The following is a 20,902-nucleotide window of genomic DNA, read 5'->3' as shown; positions in this document are numbered from 1 at the left end:
CTCATACAACTGCAGTACTGTTGCAGTTGGAGTAAGAGACGTGTTGCAGTCTTGGACTTATAGTCGTAGTTATATCTGTATTGTAGATATTATAGCTGAAGTTCTTGCTGTTGGTAAAGTTGTAGCTGTTTTTCAGTTGTTGAGAGTTGCATTTACCAGTGACAGAAATACTTGTCAGTTCGAGATGTTGAATGCAAATGACTGGGACCAGATTTCACCTAGAATGATATTGTCACATACAGAGGGTTCTAGAATGATGGGATGATAATGGCCCCCTCATTACTTATTTGTTTCTTTACATCATAAAATTCTAAAACAGCTCTTAGGAGCATCGTCTAACCATTTGATTACATTTAAACGACATGAACAGACTTTTGCTGTTGAAAGCAGGAGACAGTGGGGATGATATGTTTCTGACCCCTCCAGTCAGTATCCTGTATGACCACTTATACAGCTCCAAGCTCCCATGAAACACAATCAGTAAATTTAAAAGCTGTATAAGGTTTAAAGATATGAACTATCATATGGCCCTTCTCTCCAATGACGTTTCTTTGTAACATTGTTCACTGTAAGATCCAAGACATTAAAACATTTATGTTTCTAGGGTGTCTTCCTTTAATAGATGTCAACAGACTATATCAAAGATCGGGAAATAGTGGTTCAAGAGCCAAATCTGGCCCCCAAACAAAAACTTTTGCCCCCCAACCAAGAGCCAGAATCTTCTTTTTCATAGTTTGCATGAAATGTGTCATGATTTTTCATAAATCTACTGTAGATAACGATGTAAATACAAGGCTCATGTTCATGCTGATACATGATCTATAATGAATAAAATAATCAGTGCCAGCATGTAAGTGATGCATACTGAGGCTTCTGTGTATGGGGCTTTTTTCCTATCTTTATTCAAGAGTGTGGTGTTTCAATTTGAGAGCATGATTTATTGATTTCACATTTAGATTTTGTAATCCTTTCCCTCAAAACCCTGCTTTCGCACTCAAATAGCCCCTGTTTGCGCTTAGATTTACTCTGCTTCTGCTCAAACTGTGTGCTTGCACTCAGATATATTGTTGCTTGCACAGATTTCCTGCTTCAGCTTCAGCCCTTCTCCTCGCACTCAGGCTGCTTTTGTGCAAAACATCTGTTCTCAGATTTCTGCTTTGCTCTTGGATTTTTCCTTAAAATTGAATTGGTTAAGTCATATTTGTGGCACTAGAATACGTCCATGATAATATGTCCTCTGTCTTTCTTTTTTTATCTGTATTTCAATTTTTAGGAATGAGAAATGTACCAACAGCAAAAGTAAGCAGCTAACACATTAAGACAGTAGAAAACAAAAGTAACTTAAATGAGCAACAGTTAACAGCACTTGAAGAGAAGGAACACTTCAATGTAACTACACAATACATGACATCACCGACTGTGTTTCAACCTCTTCCACTCCCCGAGGACGCCAGCGTCCGTGGGTGACATTATTGTCTTTCAGAGGCTGTAGCGGGCTCAGTCTTAAACCTAGCAGATACTAGTATCATATGAAACTAGGCGACCTAAGGGATCCATTGGTACCAACCATGTCATGCTAGCTTGTCGGGAAGGGGGCTAAATAATGCTCCAAAGTTAGTCTAAATTTTGGCGAGGCACCTCAAGATATCTGAATGAGAATGGGTTCTATAGTTACCCACAAGTCTCCCCATCACAGATATGCCCACTTTATGCTAATCCCATGCAGTTTTGGGCAAATACCATGCAGTTTTTTGCATGTAATATTAATGTAGTTATACATTCTATTCTTAAAATGGTGTATTTGAATATTTCTGCATACTGGGGTCCCTAAACAGTCTTGGAATTGCATACATTTGGTATGACTGGAAAGCCGAGACTCTTGTGGATTCATTGAGCCCAATTGTATTCATGAGTGACGATGTTAGTCCCCATAGTAGCCATTTCATTGTAGTGAGACCATTTTTTGAAACTTGACCTCACTGTAGAAAATGACCTATTGCAACCTCTAGGATAATCACAGCCTCATGAAACTGGGGGCATTCAGAGGATGTATGGCTTTCCTAGGTATATTGCAAATAAGGGAGTTTCTGAGCAATTTCCAGAACAGAAGTGCTCACCATCCAATTACTGAAAGATGTAATTCTTACAGAAATCTCTAAATGTCAAAAGTTTTTGATACCAAATCACAGACCGAATTTTTCTGTGGTGTTCCTCAAGGTCTTGGTGTTTTAATGTTGTATTTTGGAAGGATTTTTGACTATTTTTATCAATTCTTGAGTGGTCAAAAATGGTTAAATTTGGCATCAAATCTGTGTAACAAATGGTATCAACCCAAAAATTGCTGCAACAATTTATGAAACATAATTGAGCATGGGAATGGCCATCATATACTCCCATCACAATGTTCTAAGCCTTTATACACTCCAAACTTTCAAAATTTGAATAGGTGCCTAACAAAACAGTTATTTCATATTTATTACTAGAAAAACTTGATACACAGCGCTGAGCTTCTTAAATTAATCTTCAGGTTTCCAGCTCTCAGATGATGTATACCACTTCTATGTGGCATATACTGTTGACCTGCTATATCCCCCTAAAGATCCCCTGTCCCCCCAAAAAAACTGGTCTATGCACTATGCACTCCTGCCCCCTGAGTGGAAGAGGTTAAAAATGGAGTAGCTCATTGAAGTTACCTCTGTTTTCTACTGTCCTAATGTGTTAGCTGGTTACTTAACAGTTTGAGATTATACTTTAGGAGACAAGCGTATAAAAATGATGCACAAGACATCATAAGCTGCCTTAAAAAACATGAAGTGTTGAGATTGAGTATTTCAAACATTGTATGGCTTCAATGAGGAGTTAAAATAAACTGATACATAATATACAGCACATGGTGTTGTCAGACATTGTGGAATGAGAGGGTTTTTCCCACTATAAAGCCACTTGAGATGGAAATAAATATATAAATGGAAGGGGAAACCACATATTAAGGGGTTAAACATAAAACTGCAACATATGTCGATATTGCAATCAAACAGAATGTGGATGCTTTAGAATCTATATTGAAACATTAAAGGAAACTTGTACTCCCTTTGTAGTGATAGTGTCACCATGGGAGGTCTGTGTGAGTTGCCTTGGTTTGCTTTTCTCCTGCCCTCTGCTGTCAGCTCCCTGTAGCCCAAAACTCTACAAAACTACTGAAAAATGTAACGTCAAACAGAGAGAAAACTGAATTCCTGCAGCATTTCACACTCTTTTAAATGTAAACTCGTGAATAAAAAAAACTCTTTCATAAAGTTTATGGGTGGCAGCAGATAGTCACTTGTCTTTTTTTCAAATTGTACCAGTAATACGTACATTAATTAATATCGGGTATATAATCATCAGTTATAATTAGCAGAACCAAGTATTCTCTCCATGATATCTCTCATTTCAATAAGAAAGATCAATTGGAAATGTGTACCTATACTGTTGAGTCTCCATTCTCACCTTGTGTTTTCCTAAAATGCCCATGAAGATAAAGAGGATTACCTCCTTCAGCTAAGAAGCTGCTGGTGGTGAAGAGCCAGTAGGTGGAAGATAGAATCTCTTTGGTTGAATCTCCTGTGACAATCTGTTGATCATGTGTTGATGGGGAGGTGGAGGGTTGTACAGTACTTGATCAAGATTGTGAATTCATCTCAATTCATAGGACCATTTTACTGACAGACTGTTACACTGCCAGATTAATTGTGTTGTGCATGAACTGTGAGTCACCTCACCTCAAACAGGCAAATAATGAAAAGGAAGCAAGGCAGGCAGGCAAGGAGAGGTGACCAGAAGGGTTGACACTACAGGCCTGGTCACACCAGGATTTAAAACAGCAAAATTGATTCACTTGGGTGAAATAAATCTGCATAAATTGTTTTTTTTTTTCCTGGAGAGCTTTGCTTTCCCTCTTTAATAACTCTTTATTGAACTAAATGGTGTGCAATGGTGAACAAAATGTCAGGGGGAAGTCAACAAAACAGGGGAGAGAAAACAGAGAGGCTATTGCAACCTGCCCTAGTCAGTCAGGTGCTAGCTAGTTGGAGAACTTTGTTGACAGCCTTCATTACATCACCACCAGTTTGGGAGCAGACAAGGTGCCTGTATTTCCTGTCATCATCTTGGATCCATATGATGGCCCACCTTCTTGCCATAATCATCAGCTTCAAGGTTGTCCATTTGTTGACACTGCTTTGACTCCTGGTCTGTCCCACAAGACCATACCAGTGGTTGAAGAGTGTTGGACTGCTTACATTTTTGCAGCTGCTTAATCTCGCCATTATTTAACATGTATCTGGCATCAGCATTTCAGAAAAAAACTATTTCTGGATTTCATTGTGTATCTCTTCTCAAGGGTTTGCTGGGGTTTTTGCTCCTCCGTTGCAATAGAGACCGTGTGCGATGTGATAGGTGCAATGTGATGCAATGTGTGATAAGTTAATGCTTCGGTTATCTTATTCAATCTGTGGGACGTTAGTACCTGTGACGGGCCATAGTCAGGTGTGAAAAATTTCTGTTGCTATCTCTTTCTTGGCCATGCACTTGTCATATACAATGTCATGATGTTGGAACAACGCCAACTACTTCCCATTAGTATTTACATTTAGATACAAAGAGGCTTATAGGCTACAAATGGAATCCTGACTGAAGAAGTGAACAGAACAACATTAATTAGGCATGTATTGTAGATTAGTTTCTGATTTGTTCCTTATCCATTCCATGGTAACTACTCACAATTTTGTGTACTATGTTGTAAAGCATCTATGCCCCTGTGGATAAGGTATGGTGGAGGCAAACAAGACTGCTTGATTAATGTTTGGGAAACCTGACCTTCATGGTTAGAAGAAACCAATGTTGTCTGTTGGTAGGGATGCCATTACAGGTCAGTGATATAATGCTTTTAGCTGCTACTTGCTGCCAATAAAAGCCACTTAATCATTCAGTCCCCTTAATGAAACACTAACTTTATTGTGCATGTGATATTGTGGAACAGAACTATAAACCACTTTGAGCCCCACTGCTGAGCTTTTTGGTTGGTAAAGCATAAATTGGTCACGCCAAATTAAGCAAGTTTACACAAGACTTAATTGAGTGTGAAGCCTGCAGTATCACAAATAGCATACTTAATACATTAACATATTATTTTCAAATTATTAGTTATACCTAACCTTGATATATTTAATGTGAACCACTAAAGCCATGTTCACGTTAATTGGAAACCTCTCACACACAGCAGCAGCAGCAGCAGTGGTGTGTTTCTAACTTTATACAGTAGGTGAATTCATTATAAATACTCTTAGACTTACAGTTAGATGTTTCATTTAATTGGACCTAAAAACGCAATTAATTGGATAGCGTAATAGCCTAGAGCGTAATCACTCTAACTAGGCATCTGTAGCAGACAACATATTAGCATTATCCGTATTTCTTACTGATTGACCTTCCCAGCGCACCTGCCTTTAATCAAGCACTAATTAAGACTCTGATTCTGATTAGGATCTGAGAGCTTGCCAATTACAGTTTTTTCTCAATTGCTTTGGCACATTTCTCGAAACATTTTTAAAGTTCACAGCGCTGAACGTACATTTCCCAAAACAGCTCATTTGTGCAGCAAAACACTAGTTAACCTGCAAAAGGCTGTAACTCACCTAAAACCTTTAATTCATGTTTCAAAAGTAAGCTATTGTGTCAACGAATGAGTCATTGCCACCAAAATGACACGTTTCTTTCACATTGTGTAAAACAAAGGTGGTCAAAAGGTTTAGATGTTTTGTCAAAATGACAGTGCACTCTGGAAGTGTGTTTTGTCCTACATGTTTTCACTGACACTGAATGCCCTCTGTACCAGACTGTTAGTTTTCGGAAGCTAACTGACTGCTACTGTGTATCAAAGTGACTCTTCAGACGCTGATTTCAAGAGTACAAGGTTTTACATTCCACTTTGTAAAGCAAAAGAGTACTTAGATTTGCATGTAATGTGAGGAAAGAAAAATGTGTTTTCCTGCAATGGTCAGACAACACATACAATATAGTAAACAGAAAAAAATGAAACAAAACATGCAGTACTATACTACTACTATATGCAGTAGTATAGTAACAAAATAAAGTTACAGTGCTGGGAATGATTGGCCACAGATTCTCATTGACCTCTCACCTAATGCTCTCCATTGCAACGCAACAAGGGAAGAATCATTTTATATACTGCACACTTCTGCTATTATGTCATCACAAGTGGCATCCATTGAGGCAAGCAAAGACATTTGATTTTGTGGTCGATGATCGTATACTTTATCCCTCCACTTTACACCTCCGTTGCCCCCGTCCAGTGTTCATCTGAGCAGGCTCCTCCATTTTCACAAATTGTAGTAACTTTGTTGCCCTCAAGCTCTATAAATGTGTTTTAAAATACCCATACTCATGACTTATACTTGTAAGCTGACTGGACAGCACATGCCACTGGTTGGTGTAAGATGTGAGAAACTTCCCATTCTTAAGTGAAGTTTGAGTTTCATCTGATGACAAATTTATCAAGTTAGCAGACTTTACAACCACTCTATATCAATGCAATTTATGAAACATGGGCTTGGCAGATTTTGACAATTAGGACAATCGTGCATGTGATGACTTACACAATGAAAGAATTCTAACATATTTTTGAGAACTATTCAACTGAAAATAATCTATTTTGATCACAAAGACATATAGAGCCAATAATTGTTCAAATTGTAGACAATTGTACTTAATCATTTGCCTAAATGTGCTAAAACATTTGAAAATGGTAACCAAATGAATGAGAAATGAGAAATGCTCATTCTGTTGTGCACAGTTAACACAATGTTGTGAAGAATTTCACATTGTTTTGACAATTTCATTTCACTTCAGTTCAATTCAATGGGCTTTATTGGCATGAAAGTTATGAGAACAATATTGCCAACTTCAAAAAACTATAAATTGCCATATAATGCAAAGAAAAGGCAAGATTAGTACAAGGAATGAAATATTGTCTTACAGAGAATACACTTTTAGTATAATTAAACATCAAGAAACTATGAACTCTTGTATGCTATAAACACATAGTGCTAGCGTCAGCTAAGACACATGTTGTATGGAGTATGTTGCCACAGAAGCCTTAATTAAGGTGATCAAGATTAAGGCCATTTATAAGTCTATAGCTGTGCTTGCTCTGTGAAGCTGTCTCATTATACACCAGAAAACTAAATTGCCTACAGGCATGCTAGCAGCTGTTTGAGGCTATCCATCGGAACAGTGGTGCTTTGAGCACTTTGACATAGCCAACATAATGATGTTTAGCAGGTATAATATTTACCATGTTCACCATCTTAGTTTAGCATGTTAGCATGCTAATACTTGCATTAAACACAAAGCACAACCAAGGCTGAAGGGATGTCATGAGTTTTTATGTGATGTAAAATTCTGACCTGAGGATGGCACTAGAAATGAAATGTTAAGGGATCACCAAAGTTACTACAATAAATGCTGAGGGGAACATGAATATACCAAATTTCTCCGCAATCCATCCAATAGTTGTCGAGGCATTTTGCACAAAACCAAAAATGTCAACCTCATAGTCATGCTGGAGAAAAAGTCAGTAGGCTTCATCCTCTGAGAACAATAAATGTCTTTACATAATTTTATGGAAATCAGTACCAAAACCTATTGACCGAAGTGGTGGACTGACCTTGCCATCGCAGAGCCATGCCAATGGTCTAGAAATATAGCCATTCTCTGATCCACAAACATATAAACCCTGTCCTACGGATCAGAAGAGGAAAAGAAAGCTAAATGAGGGAGAGAAAGGGCCACTTTCTTATGTACAATAAATTAGGGTTTATCCTCAGAGGACATTTCAGGACCTCTCAGACTGAACTGTACTTTGAGCTGAATTCAACGATAAATGATAATGATCAATGACGGCTGCACAACAGGAAGTATGACCTCAGCCAAACCAAAAATATCTGTTGATTTTGAGTCCAGGTGCATGAGTGCCGGTGATGATTACTTCAACAGCTTTAACGTCAAGCCATCCTCTTCACACTAGCCACTCCAATCACTGGGCTTTCACTCTCAAGGACCAGTGGGATGGTCTTCTAGATCAGGGCTAACAGTGTACCCCTCAAAAAAAAGAGAACAAGCTTTAGAGCACAGTCTCCTAGATGACTAAGCTGTGACAAAAATCAGTGCCCTACGTTGGGCACCAACTGGGGGCTGCAGAGAAACCCTATGCCGGCTGTTAAGTGCACTCTCTAGAAGGAGAAGGAGCGAGGGTAGATCTCAACTCCAGGGCGCTGATGTGCCTGGAGCCCTGCTGGTTTTCAGTCCTGAATATGAGCCATGTGGGACCTGAACTCTAATTGATATGCAGGTGATGCATGAGCTGAACATTACAGGAAATGGGCTGGGGGGTGTCTGTGTGTGTGTTTGTGTGTGTGTGTGTGTGTGTGTGTGTGTGTATGCGTGTGTGTTAGTGTTGCAGAGGAGAGAACATTGCTCAATCATACCCTAGCACATGAGCAAGACAGCGACGGGAAGCCTGAAAGACTGTGAGAGAAATCAAAGAATAAAAGAAATAACAGAAAGTCTGTTAGACTGAAAAAGTCGAGAGAGGCAGGGGATGAGAAATCCATTTGCTTTTTTTTGTATAGTGCATAACTTTAGAAACTTCATTATTTTGAGTGGAGATGTTCCATATAATACAGTGGGTTTCAAATGGGTGTCAGTGTTCCCTATTTTGTATGCATAATGTTTGAAATATATAAACGTTCTGCAATACACTACATGTACTGTATACATACACTTTCTCATACTTGGGTAATGTGCTGATTAGCTTACTTTCAGAAAATATGATAAAAAGATCAGTACCACCCTCATTTTTGTGCAAAAAGTAAGAAGCTGGAGCCAGGAGGCGATTAGTCCAGCTTAGCATAAAGACCAGAAGAGAGAGGAAAAAGAGCTAGTCTGGCTTTCTCCAGAGTTCTTAGCTTCTCTAATGGTGTGTTCAGACAGAATGTGAAGTGAATTTTTGCCTTGCGTTACTCTTGCGAGTTTGACCACAGAACCGTTTGTGTTTATTCTCCCCAAATAGCCAAAATACCAGCTGTACATTAGCTATAAGCTAGCTAGCAACACACAGACCAACCCTGTCTGCGTGAGTGTTTCTGTGTATTTATGTTCAGTTTTTTTTCTGTTATTTCCCTCCAGTCTCTCTCCTTTTGTCTCTCCTCTCTCTACGTTGATGAAGTACATCCATAAAAGCCATGCGATACACACACTTTTTTTTGCTCAAGTTGAAACATTTTCAACCACATGCTGTCTGTCTAAACGCTGCACAGTCACATAAAAAAATCAGGTTTTAGGAGGAATTAGGTGATGTAGGTATTTCTTGTAGAGTTGTTCAGCACATGTATGAAAACAAACAGAATTTTCAAACTGAACTGACTATACTAAATCACCATTGTCACTGCTCAAATCAGTAGCTTTTAGAATTGGAGCTCCCTTCACTAGTGACTGAGAGCACTGTTGTCAGCTCAGCCATGATTCACAGTACTTTACGTCCTTGTAAAAACCTTATTAAAAACCCACAAAGCAATCATAATCTGATAACTCTGTTGCAAACAGTTGCCTGCTGAGCTTATAACAGTGCTTGTATTGGCCTATTTATGTACTGAGCTGAAGATTTAATAGCTTAAATCAGCATAGATTGAACATACTACTGAACTGAAGATGCTAAATGACACAGTGGTATGAACACTTAACCATGACGTAAGGTAAACAAGAATAGGCATAGTAACCATTTTAACCTCGGGCGTCTACTCGGTGTAAACAAGTCACAAAAAAGACAGAGATCATTTAGGCTACAAAATGAACACCATACACTGCAAATATAAAACTGGCCACCCAGAATATACATCATTCTTGTCAATGGATATCAAAATAGCCTTTGTCTCTCTGAGGCCTGGCGCCAGGATGAAGTGACTGAGGGAGCTGTTAAAAATTGCCAGGCTATTGATTTAACCATGCAATAGCCTCAGAAAGGCTAAATAACAACAATATAAGACTACTGTTTCATAATCAAAGAATACATTTATTAATCTGAGCAATCACAAACAATCTCTCAAACAAACAAAACTACAAACAGTCATGTGTGCTGTTATTATTCATGTACAAATGAAAGAAAAATACATTTGTTTCCAAATGTATTTGGTCTGCCTTTAGAGCTTTAATAAATGCACTACTAAGTGAACTAACAACACCATGACAAGGGAGCCTTGAATTAAGACGTAACGAACATAAATATAGCAAGTGTGGTGCGCTAAGCTGCAAGCCAGATAGCTCTGGCCTTCGAGAAGGCCTAAGGAGATGGTCCCACCCTAATGAAAATATGATTGGTTAATTCACCCGTCACTTTCTGTGGGGGCTATGGCTTTCTGTCTCCGTTATTAAGTCCAAACCAGTGAGTGAGCCAGCTAACCTTTTCTCTGCCTAGAGACAACAAAAACAAAAAAATCTGATTGGATAAGTATTTTTATGGTTTAAGGACAGTAACCCTTTAATTTCTTAAGCAAAGTTGATAGAAAATGAGGCTAAAATTTGAATTTGAAGAGAATAATTATTAAATGAAAGAGATTAAATATAACATTTAAAATGCTGATATATTTGGCCCTAAGGGTTCCCCTCTGATGCAATTGCATAAAAAGTAAAACAAAGACGCGAGTGGGCGCGACTACATGGGAATACGCCTCAGGTGGAACAAACTGAGGCCAAGACACGTTTATGTGAGTTAAAAATGTTTCAACTTAAGCTAAAAGAATGTTAGCTTTTTAGCTCAAGTTGAATCCACTTCATAAACATACAGCGATGAGAGGAAACTGTACACACAAGGACGGTGTGTTGTGAGCTAGCTAATGTCTGTGCAGTTGGTATCTTGGCTGTTTGTGGTGAAATAAACACTGACTGAACTAAAAGTCCAGTGGTTAAATTTGCACAAATAATGCTTTTTGTCTGAACACTGAAAACAATTTATGAATATTCATGTCCCTGCTGTATATGAATTACATTACTGTAATTGTCTTAGGTTGTCAGTTGTGTCTCTGCTTTGACAGAGAGCTGTATGATTGTAAACCTAATTACTTTAATGTGTTCGAATGACCATGTTAATGACTGTACTAAAATATGAATGTGGCCAACAAATGTGGGACTAGTTTCTTTATATGACAAAATTAAATGTGCTGCTGCTTTTCAGGAAATCAACAGATGGCCTCTTTCTTTTGTGTGTGGAAAAGAAAAGTGATGGGAGGAAATATATGCAATTACACACACAATGGTCTGTAATTCCACTTTTAAATACAACACATGCTCCTCAGGACCGTTGGTTACCTGATGTAAGTAGGTCATGTAAATTGTGGGGGCTGCCTCCTGGTTTTGGTATTTTGACTTTGTTCGCAGAGTAGCTCAGTGCAAAGTATGCAAATGTCAACTTTGGCTGTTCCGGTTTGGACAGCAATGAAGGGATGGATCAAACGGAGGGGCTGAATGAGGCACCTGGCCCATTGGTCTATGCAGACACAGATGTGCCCCAAATACCTAATGCAGACCATTTCAGCATCACATTATCCAGAGAAACTGTCCACAGCTTGGGATTCCAGTCAAGTTTTTTTTCTACCCTTTTTATATTCACCCCTTTCTCACACTCTGACAAACCTAAAAACACACATGCTTTAACTGACACTCATACAAGCACACGTTATGAACAACTGTCATACACTCACAGGCTCCAGTTCTAAAAGCTATCGCAATTACCTGTCATCACAAGCTTGGAGCTGCTCTGAAAGCAGACAGACCTTCAGTTAGTGAGCTCAGTTTGAAAAGCACAATCTTGCTTGGTTGAGCTTGGAACCAACTGTGAGTCCAACGTTTTATTAAGCCCTTTGTTTCAAGATGGCCTACTGGTGAGTGGGGTCTTCCCCAATCTGGAGGGCTTGTGTTCAATTCTGTAGCTGTTTAAAGGAAGCACCAACAGCTTGTTGACCCTGTGGACCAACTGTGGTCTAGAAAGAGAATTCCTTGCTCGGGATGCTAATTATTGTCTGTTTATGATTATGTATGGAAAACTGAAAAATCGTGCACACTGTCTCACTTATGGGTGATTTATTTCATAATTCCCTCCAAATAACTTTCATCAGGCAACTATAAAAAAAACAACAACACATGAATGCTTAATAGATTTATCCCATTAGAGGACAGAAGACATTTGGTACTTGAGGAAACTGAAATGACCATCTAGCTAATAAGATTAAAAAATCCGTAAAATATCATACTTAAAATGGAAAAAAAGACAAAAGGTAAAGGAGAATAAAAATACTATTATTCATCATAATTGGGGATCTTTTTTTCATCCTATATAAAAGCAACAACATCCATATCATTTCTACAAATGGTACTGTAGATGAGGGCATAAAAGCCATTATTCTTCATGTAGTTATGACCCACTGTTAATATAAAAATACTGATTAGTGCAGCTTTAGTATAAGTATGGGAAAATAAGTATGATCATAGCAATGCACCAGTTCCAATTTCTCCCTTGATAGAGCCTTTTTTCTCAGCTTTTTTGAATCAATTGATTCAAACTAGTTAATTGATTTAGCAGTAGGATGAATGGATGACCTGGTGTTTAGTTGATCATTTTCATGCATGTTGTGCCTCACCAGGTTACGCAGCGGTGCCCTGCTTGTTTCCCTGCAACCCTACAGTAAAGCTTTGAAGCCAGGGGTGATTTGGATGTTAACGATCAGTAACACTTATTATCTGACCGCCTTCCTTCCGTCTGTCCACCCTGCCACCCACCTGCAGCGGTACACATGTGGCACTTTCACCCGTAACCAATTCCGATGATTTGTCAGCCATGTGCAGCCAAGTGAAGTCTAATCTGCTGTATCTGACAGCTGACAACAGTGACTAAGTGCCCAAACATTTGGTATCGACTGTTTCCCCAGGGCAGCCGCCACTGATGGACTGGAAAAGGTAACAATGTTGTCCTCCAGGGAGAGCAACCCAGGCCCACCCCCACACTCCAACACCCCCACCAGCCACCTCGCTGCCTTTGGTCACACAGCATGACTGGTGAGTCAGAGCGGAGCTCACACAAAGTGGGCGTGTTGCCCACTTGATCTTTTCTGCATACTTAATTAGCATACCAGTGTAATCCCTGAAGGGGAATTCCACTGATTGCATATTGTGTGTCTGTGTGTGTGTGTAGGTGTGTGTGTGTGTGTGTGTCAAATACAGAGAGTGAGAGAGGCCAATTTAGACAAAAAAGGTAAGGATAGAAGAAAAGAGAGACAGATAGAGACAGCTTCATTATCATATTCTTCAGCGATGAGAGAGCTGGTTTTTCCACACATTCTTCTGCTCACAGCAGTCATAGCTTAGACAAAGTGCACGAATGCCTGCAATGACCTAAAAAATGATTTGACTCAAGTGTTTTTGGTTTGGCTGCTAGGTGGCAGTGCAGCACGAGTGGTGTATGCAGGCAGCCCTTTCAGCTGAGAGGACACTGCTTGCCCTGGCCAGTACAAAACAGATTAGAGGGATAATCCTGATTTAACAGGCCTTATTATCTTTTATTTAGGAGTATCCGTCTCTATAGAGTTCTTGTCTTATGAGACACGTTGTCCAAAAAAAACTTTGAATGAAGGGTCTAATTTGATCAGAACACCTTAAAATCTCACTGATTCTGGGGTCTTGCTGAAATAACAGCTGCCCCCACCTGTGAGTTAATTTGTTATTGTGAATTTTCATTTAAAGACTTCTCATTTTTAGAGCAACAGGGCCATATTTTGTCCAAGTTATTTAACTACTATAATCTGATCCTCTCTGGTACTCAAATTCTCTGAGGAAGGAAGAGATGGGATGCTTTGATGGTGCTGATTGCAATGTAATTGAGAACAAATTGATTTTTCTCACATTGCATTACACTGCATTGATTGACCACAATTTTGTTGCAGGTTTCAAGGAAATCAAAGTGGACGGTAACCAGGGGTAATCTCACGCTGTTGATCCCTATATTAACACAGAACCTCCATCTGTAAGAGAAAACCTCCATCTGACTCCATAATGCCTCTGAAGCTTGAGCACTCTAAGAGGCGCATGAAATGATAATACTGAAGTCAGGAGCCAGCTCGCTCCAGATAACACTTTCTCATGTCTGAGTGCATTTTTGCATGAGGCAAAACAGATTGAAGTGTCTCATCCTCCGTCTTCGCCAGCTCAAATATATACCTTAATTTCAAAGAGTGGTTGTTCCACAGAGGCGTGACAGAAAATTGCATCATTTTTACAAGGCCTTGCAAGTTCCTTGCTAATGCAAAAGAAATGGCTGCTGTCCCTCACACGTAAATGTGCATCACACATTTCCTTGTCATTGCATCCTATCTTCTTGACAAGTGGCTCAAATATGACCACCCAATTCACTATGGTGGGGAATAAATCTGCCCCCATTTCCATCTGTCTTCAAACAGGGGGCTCCCTTCATCTTGACTTGGTGTTCATGGTCAGTTATGGCTGTTTACAGTGACTAACCCAGTTCCACCACATATTGTCATATAGCCTGTGGAGGACTTTATCGACAAGTACATTCATAACTCAGGCTGCTGGCGCGTCACAGGCCGTCATCTGTTACCGCTTCATCCATCTCCTCTATGGAGCCCCGTAGGTGACCTGCAGATAAATCGCGTGTAGGGCCTTGCGAGTGTCTCCAAGGACAAAATTAGATCGGTATGTACCTGTCAGCCTTATGAAATATGGATTGGGTCAATTCTTACTCGCACTGTGCTAAGCCAGGGGCTTACCTTACCCTAAAACCTTGAGGACAACAGTAGTAACAGCAAACCAGTCAATGAAATAATTGTCCCTCTGGCTTCCTGTGGTTTTAAGATGAAATGCCATATACATGTTCTCTATTTAGCCAAGCATGACTTGTCATTACTGTACATACAATACCAGCAGCTGAATAACAAATGCTAATACCTGTATGTCAGCTCACTGTCAGGAGTAGACTGGCTCAGTCGTTTGAATATAGCAGCAGGCAACAGTGGACATCGAGGAATGCTGCTGGCGCACATCCCAGGTGTACATAGCCGCCGGCAGTCTCTGCTAGAGGCGAGTGGTGTTTGTTTACTTTAAACCGCTCCACAGTGAGGCCTCCACACTGATTCAGTGCAGTATGATTTGGCGTGCTGGTGTGCATACCGCGATCAGCAAACAGTGCGGTGGGATGTGTTCCTTTTGATGCCTGTCTCTTCACATGTCTCCATCCCTCTGTCTCTCTGCTGAGAGCTGCAGAGCTCAGGAGGAGTGAAAGGAGGAGGCGAGCATTCGTGGTTGAAGCCAATACATCTGCACATCCATCCACATGTCAGGGAAGTCATTACCATTGCAAAGTGAAGCAGCCGGGCTTTAGGGAAGACTACCCACTGTCTATCCCCATCGTTCCTGAGGTACATTAACTGGGATTTGGTAGAGGCCTATGAAGTGACCATGGCTGGCTCTCATCCTGAAGACAGGAATTTAATGAGATAGTTTACTGTGCCCACGCATAGCCGCCATTGAGCACTGAGCACAGAAAGTTCACATAAACAGAGGGTTCAAGAGTCCATTCTCTGATGAGGAAGAATGGAGAATCCCTTAGTGCACCTATGAACCTGGAAGTAATGGAACAGAACACACAGTGTCTAATAAAATATAAAGTACCTAACAATGATACTATGATGGCTACCAGAAGGGCTAAACCACTGAACCAGGAATGCATAAATCATACACATTATTTTAAACATGTACATCTAACATGACCAAAAACAAAGATTTAAAGGGCTACATGAGGTGGATTACAATTTCATATGATCATGTAAAATTTCGGTTTTAGCACAAACAAAAGTCATAAAATTAAGGCATTTTCTAAGGGAGGCCAGGAAATAGTAAAAAGTAATCTTAAAAGGTCAAGAAAGGAAATCAACACAACATTAATATATATATATATACACATATATACATATATATATATATATATATATATATATATATATATATATATATTTTTTTTTTTCATATTTGACACACATTCATGGTGTATAGGAAAATGTTAGCACTGTCCCCTGATCTGAACTCTGAAGAAAAAAGTAAATAAATAAATAAATGTTTGTAAAAGAAAAAAAAAGATGTTTGATGCCCTTGCACCGATTGCACAGTCTAACCATAACCATACTGAAACAGTAAAATAACTTGCTGGATAAAGATATGTTTGTTCATGTCACTTTCTTTTCCTTTTATTCACAAGAGAATTGCAACACAATATCCACCACAGGTACAGTTAGAGGGAATAGCTTTCCCTAGAAATGGTTTTGATTCCCTGAAACGTGTCCCCTACCACGAGTGAAGTGACAAATTGATGTTTTTAGACAAAAACAAGCCATTAATGGAACTAGTCACACCTGAGACATTGACAGTTATAACAAGGGATGGCAATAGGTTGTTATTCTCTTTTGGACCATACTAATATATGGATATGGAAGTGAGCAAGCCTGTACAGTTGCAGGGTGACATAACTTTTGTGGTCAATACACATGGAAAAGTAGCTAGATGAAGAAAGTTCTAGAAAAAGACCCATGAAGTCCAAAGTTCAAGGTCTGCAACCTGGAAAAAAATGACATCTGTGAATAAATCTTGCCAGTAAAAGCTTTTAAAAATCTTTTAGTTTTTGAGATGCACCTGAAGCTCTCCTAGTCCAAGGCTAAAATACTGAAAAAAAGCAAATGAAAGTTGTGAAAATGCATGCTGTGCCTACCTTTGAGTTTATGTTTTTTCTCCAGTCACCACTGCTAGTTGCAGTGTAATCTCGCTGGTGGCTATTTTTGAATTTGTGAACCTCATGACATATGTTTGTCCTACCATAACTTCATAAATAAGTCAGCAAAAGGTTTCTTAGAAAGCTATATGTTTGAAACACTTACATCACAATATACTCTCGGGATTTTCTCTCTCTCTCTCCATAGTGCCCTGTGTTATGGCATCCGTGCCTGAGGTGTGATGCTGTTGATGCGATTGAGGGGAAATCTGTGAAAAGCCGGTGGGCTAGCTTTTCCACCGCTCCACTGAACAAGCCGCGGCCCTACAGTATGTCTAAATGCACGCTACAGGGAATTGCTCTTGCTGACATCTAAACTAGTTTTAGAGCCATTAATAAGAAAGATTTAACCTAAATGTCACTGGGGAATGCTAAGTGCTTCAGGCACACAAGAGGTCACCATGGGCGATATGGCAGAATGAAATTATCTGTAAAGCTCAAAAGCACTTTACTGTGTCGCTGAACTCACATGAAAAGATACATTTTATGTCAGCTGGTCTTTGCTCTGAGTTAACAATTCCTCCTGACCTTGATGTTGATTTCCATCTCGCTGAGAATTAAAACTTCTTCTGGGTTTCCAAATCCAGACTGTAGATGATGGAAAATTAATAAATATGATGAGTCTGACTACAAGTTACTGAAAACAGAAAGTTTATCTTCCGATAAAGATTTGTTTCCTTTATCAGAAGTATGCTTCTACGTTAGCTTTTTAGCTAGTCAACAGCTAATCTTTTTTTCATTCAGATATACAGATGTGCCTTTTTTGTGCATCCATGCATCATTTCGTGTGTTACATTTGCATATTAGCCAGGTCAGGTGGAACCCTAGTCTGGTTCTTTACTTAACAAATCTGTTGAGCAATTCATTCATGTAAATTTTCTCAGAAAAGAGAAAAGAATTTTTTGTATTTCAAAAGTTTATTTCCAGGGAGCATGAATGAGGACTTTATAGTGGTGTTTTATTAGTTCTTTAACATTTCCAAATCCATTTTTGATGTGTTTCTATTATGTACCTCATTTCTCTTCCTGCTTATCGTATTTTGTCTCATCTTTTACATTTTTGTTAAGAGAAGTGGAGCAGGTGGACCCAAATGTAGGAGACTGTGGGCAGAGCAAGGCTGAAGAATAACTTGTTTATTTAGGCTCGAGTGCAGCCAGAGCTGAGCTGGACTGAACAGAACAGAACAAAACTAAACAACGCAGAGCAGAATGAACAAAGGATCCAACAAAACTGAACTGAAAAACAGGACTTAAATACAATCTAAACTGACAAGGGGATGAGGTGCAAATTTAACAGGAAAACAGGAAAGGAGCTGATAGGCTGGAAAGTCACAGGGAGCAGGGCAGGGCTAATGAGGCTTGATACAGGGCAGGTGTAGAGCACAGGAACACAGAATGGAAACCAAAAAACCCAAAGAAACACTATATAACCATACACAAACCATCCCAGAACTCAAATGAACACAACTTACACACACACAGCAAAATAAACTTCAGCATATATTGCTGTTGACAAAAACATGAATAAATCAGTCTGTCAAGTGGAGTGGCTGCATAAGGCTGCATGTAACAACATAAATTGAACTAAAAGACAATTTGAATAACATAGCTAGTGTTTCAGTTCACTTTAGCACTTAGTTCCTATGAGAGTCAATGTAGCAAGCAACAGTATCTCAAGTGGTCCTTAAATATAATCTGTAACCTCTCTTATCTGTCCTTCTTCCCACAGTCCAGTCTTAAACAGGCAGAAAAGCCTGAGGGCATCTGGTGGACTGGTGGTGGGACACAGAGCCAGGCTGGGACAGAACCATGACACATTTTTAAGATAGCTGTGATGAATATAGCATTTTACTAATTGTTTTTAAATGTACCGTATGGATTAGACTTCTTTTTCAGAATAGACCTTGTCTACAAAAAAACTTTTATACCACCCCATAGATGAATTTCTCCTGCTTGTGGACCTAATATGGTGTCATCTATGTCCATTATTGGGCACAGCCCTTGCCTCCTTGCCAGTCTGGGAATGTGACTGGTTTCACATCACATGAACCATATATGCAGCCCATCTATGTTTGAGTAACCCACTGGCTGACAAGTGTGTGTTTGTATATGACTGATTTTTTTGTTTCACACCTCTTATTTAAATGTTCTTTGTGGTGTTTTGTATATTGTTTTGGACCAACAGGGATGCTGGAAGTCAGTCAGTGGGGGTGCTGAGAGAAAATCTATAATGATGGAATTTTAAATGCTGTGCAACATTCATGATTTTTGTATTAATTTAAATGGCCAACAACATTTTACACTACAACAGACAGCAAACCTGAACACCAACATGCTGTATGTCAAAGCAACACAGTACCATATTCAACTATAGACAATTTACACACAGAATGCAGGTTTATTCCTATTCAGAAGATGATTTATTGTTGACTGAGCCACAGCCATGCTATACAGGTAGCAATAGAACAAGGCACTTGGACTTTATAGCACACACACAAACACACGTACACATAGAGCAACCGAAAACATTAACAATAACTCTGAATTCACTGAAGACATCACTCCAAAACACAACTCCACACTACAGAGATGTCCTCTTGCTCTCATTTGAAGCATGTCACACTACCAGATCTGTGACACAAACAAGAAATAACCTAACTTACAAAATGATATAATCAGTTCAGACACCCTGTAAACAGTGAGACAGAAAACTGAGAGACAGGGAACGAGCTACATAACGAATCGTCCAGCAGCACCACCACACCAAGTTTAAAACAATGAAATCTGAAATTTACAGTGGAACCATACATAAGATAAATATTGTCACCAAGACCAAAGTGAGCCTGCATGGTGGCAGGAAACATAATAAAAAAACATTTCTTCAGTGACAGAGTAATTCGCTGGGACTTGCCTGTTAGCTGCCATAGGGCCATTCGGAGGGGGGTAGCAGTGACGTTAGCACTGATATTAACTAGCTGCGGCTGCTGATCTGATCTCTCCTCAGGGCTGCTGCAGTGATGGGGGTCTGCCGGCCGGGAGTCTGGCAGGGTTTTTGCTGTTTGGCTTTGGGGCCATTATTAAAGAAATCAGAGATTCTGTTTTGAGACATGGTGAAGTGTGATAGTGATACCTAACCCACCATTACTGGTTACTAATATAAGTGAATGTTCTAAAATTAAATCAAATATAAAAAAATAACAAAGGGTGGATTTCAACCATTTAACGAACAACCATGATATATAGTCTACTTTCACTAAAATGCTACTCTAAAAAATTTGTTTTTATTGATTTGTACAGTAAACTTTTTTGCCTTGCAGTTACAGTTCCCCGCCAGCAGGGGGTGCTGCAGCCCCCCCCCCCAACACCCCTACTTCTAGCTTCCCTGTGGACAAAGCAGAGAAGGCACAAGGTTTACATTTCAAAAGTGGGTTTTATTTTCCCAAAAAGATTGAACAAATACAAAAAATGGAAGTAGCTAAATAAGTTATCAGACTCTTAAAAATAGGCTAATAAAGCATAACACTACTGAAAGCTAAGGCTAACAAAGCAAGATGTTAACTAACAGACATCACAGAATGAAACATATACTGGTTGATCAAACCAATCAACACATACAGGGGAAGACAACATGGACAATGACTAAAACGCAACACAAAGAAACCCTGATCCCCCCCAAGCTGTCAGAGCTCTTGGTCTGGTCCTTGGCTTGGGCCTCTGCATGTAACCAAGCTCCACTCTCAGCCACATCTTTTGCCAGACCAGGGAGGAGAACTCAGCAGTCAGTAACTCCAAGCCAAAGAGAAATTAATTACTGTAATATAACTTCATTAAACAAACTAGTAATATGACAAAATAAAGTGAACTAAATGTGCATACTTTATTTAGAAACAACACAGAAACACAGCTTCTGCATTACTGCCTGTACGGATACTCGCTAGCTAACATGGACACAATATCAGGC

General features: G+C 39.4%; 1 long non-coding RNA gene across 1 annotated transcript in view; it reads left to right on the top strand.

Moving 5' to 3' along the window:
• Nucleotides 1-20,902, top strand: part of LOC137200055 (uncharacterized) — an 88,708-nt gene that overhangs the window by 3,943 nt on the left and 63,863 nt on the right. Inside the window, exon 2 of the long non-coding RNA XR_010931905.1 lies at nucleotides 13,038-13,164. This is a non-coding gene — a long non-coding RNA (uncharacterized lncRNA). The remainder of the gene's footprint in view (nucleotides 1-13,037; nucleotides 13,165-20,902) is intronic.

The sequence above is a fragment of the Thunnus thynnus genome, chromosome 16 (assembly GCF_963924715.1).
Source record: "Thunnus thynnus chromosome 16, fThuThy2.1, whole genome shotgun sequence".
Taxonomy (NCBI): Eukaryota; Metazoa; Chordata; class Actinopteri; order Scombriformes; family Scombridae; genus Thunnus; species Thunnus thynnus.
This window is presented reverse-complemented; position numbering and strand designations above follow the sequence as displayed.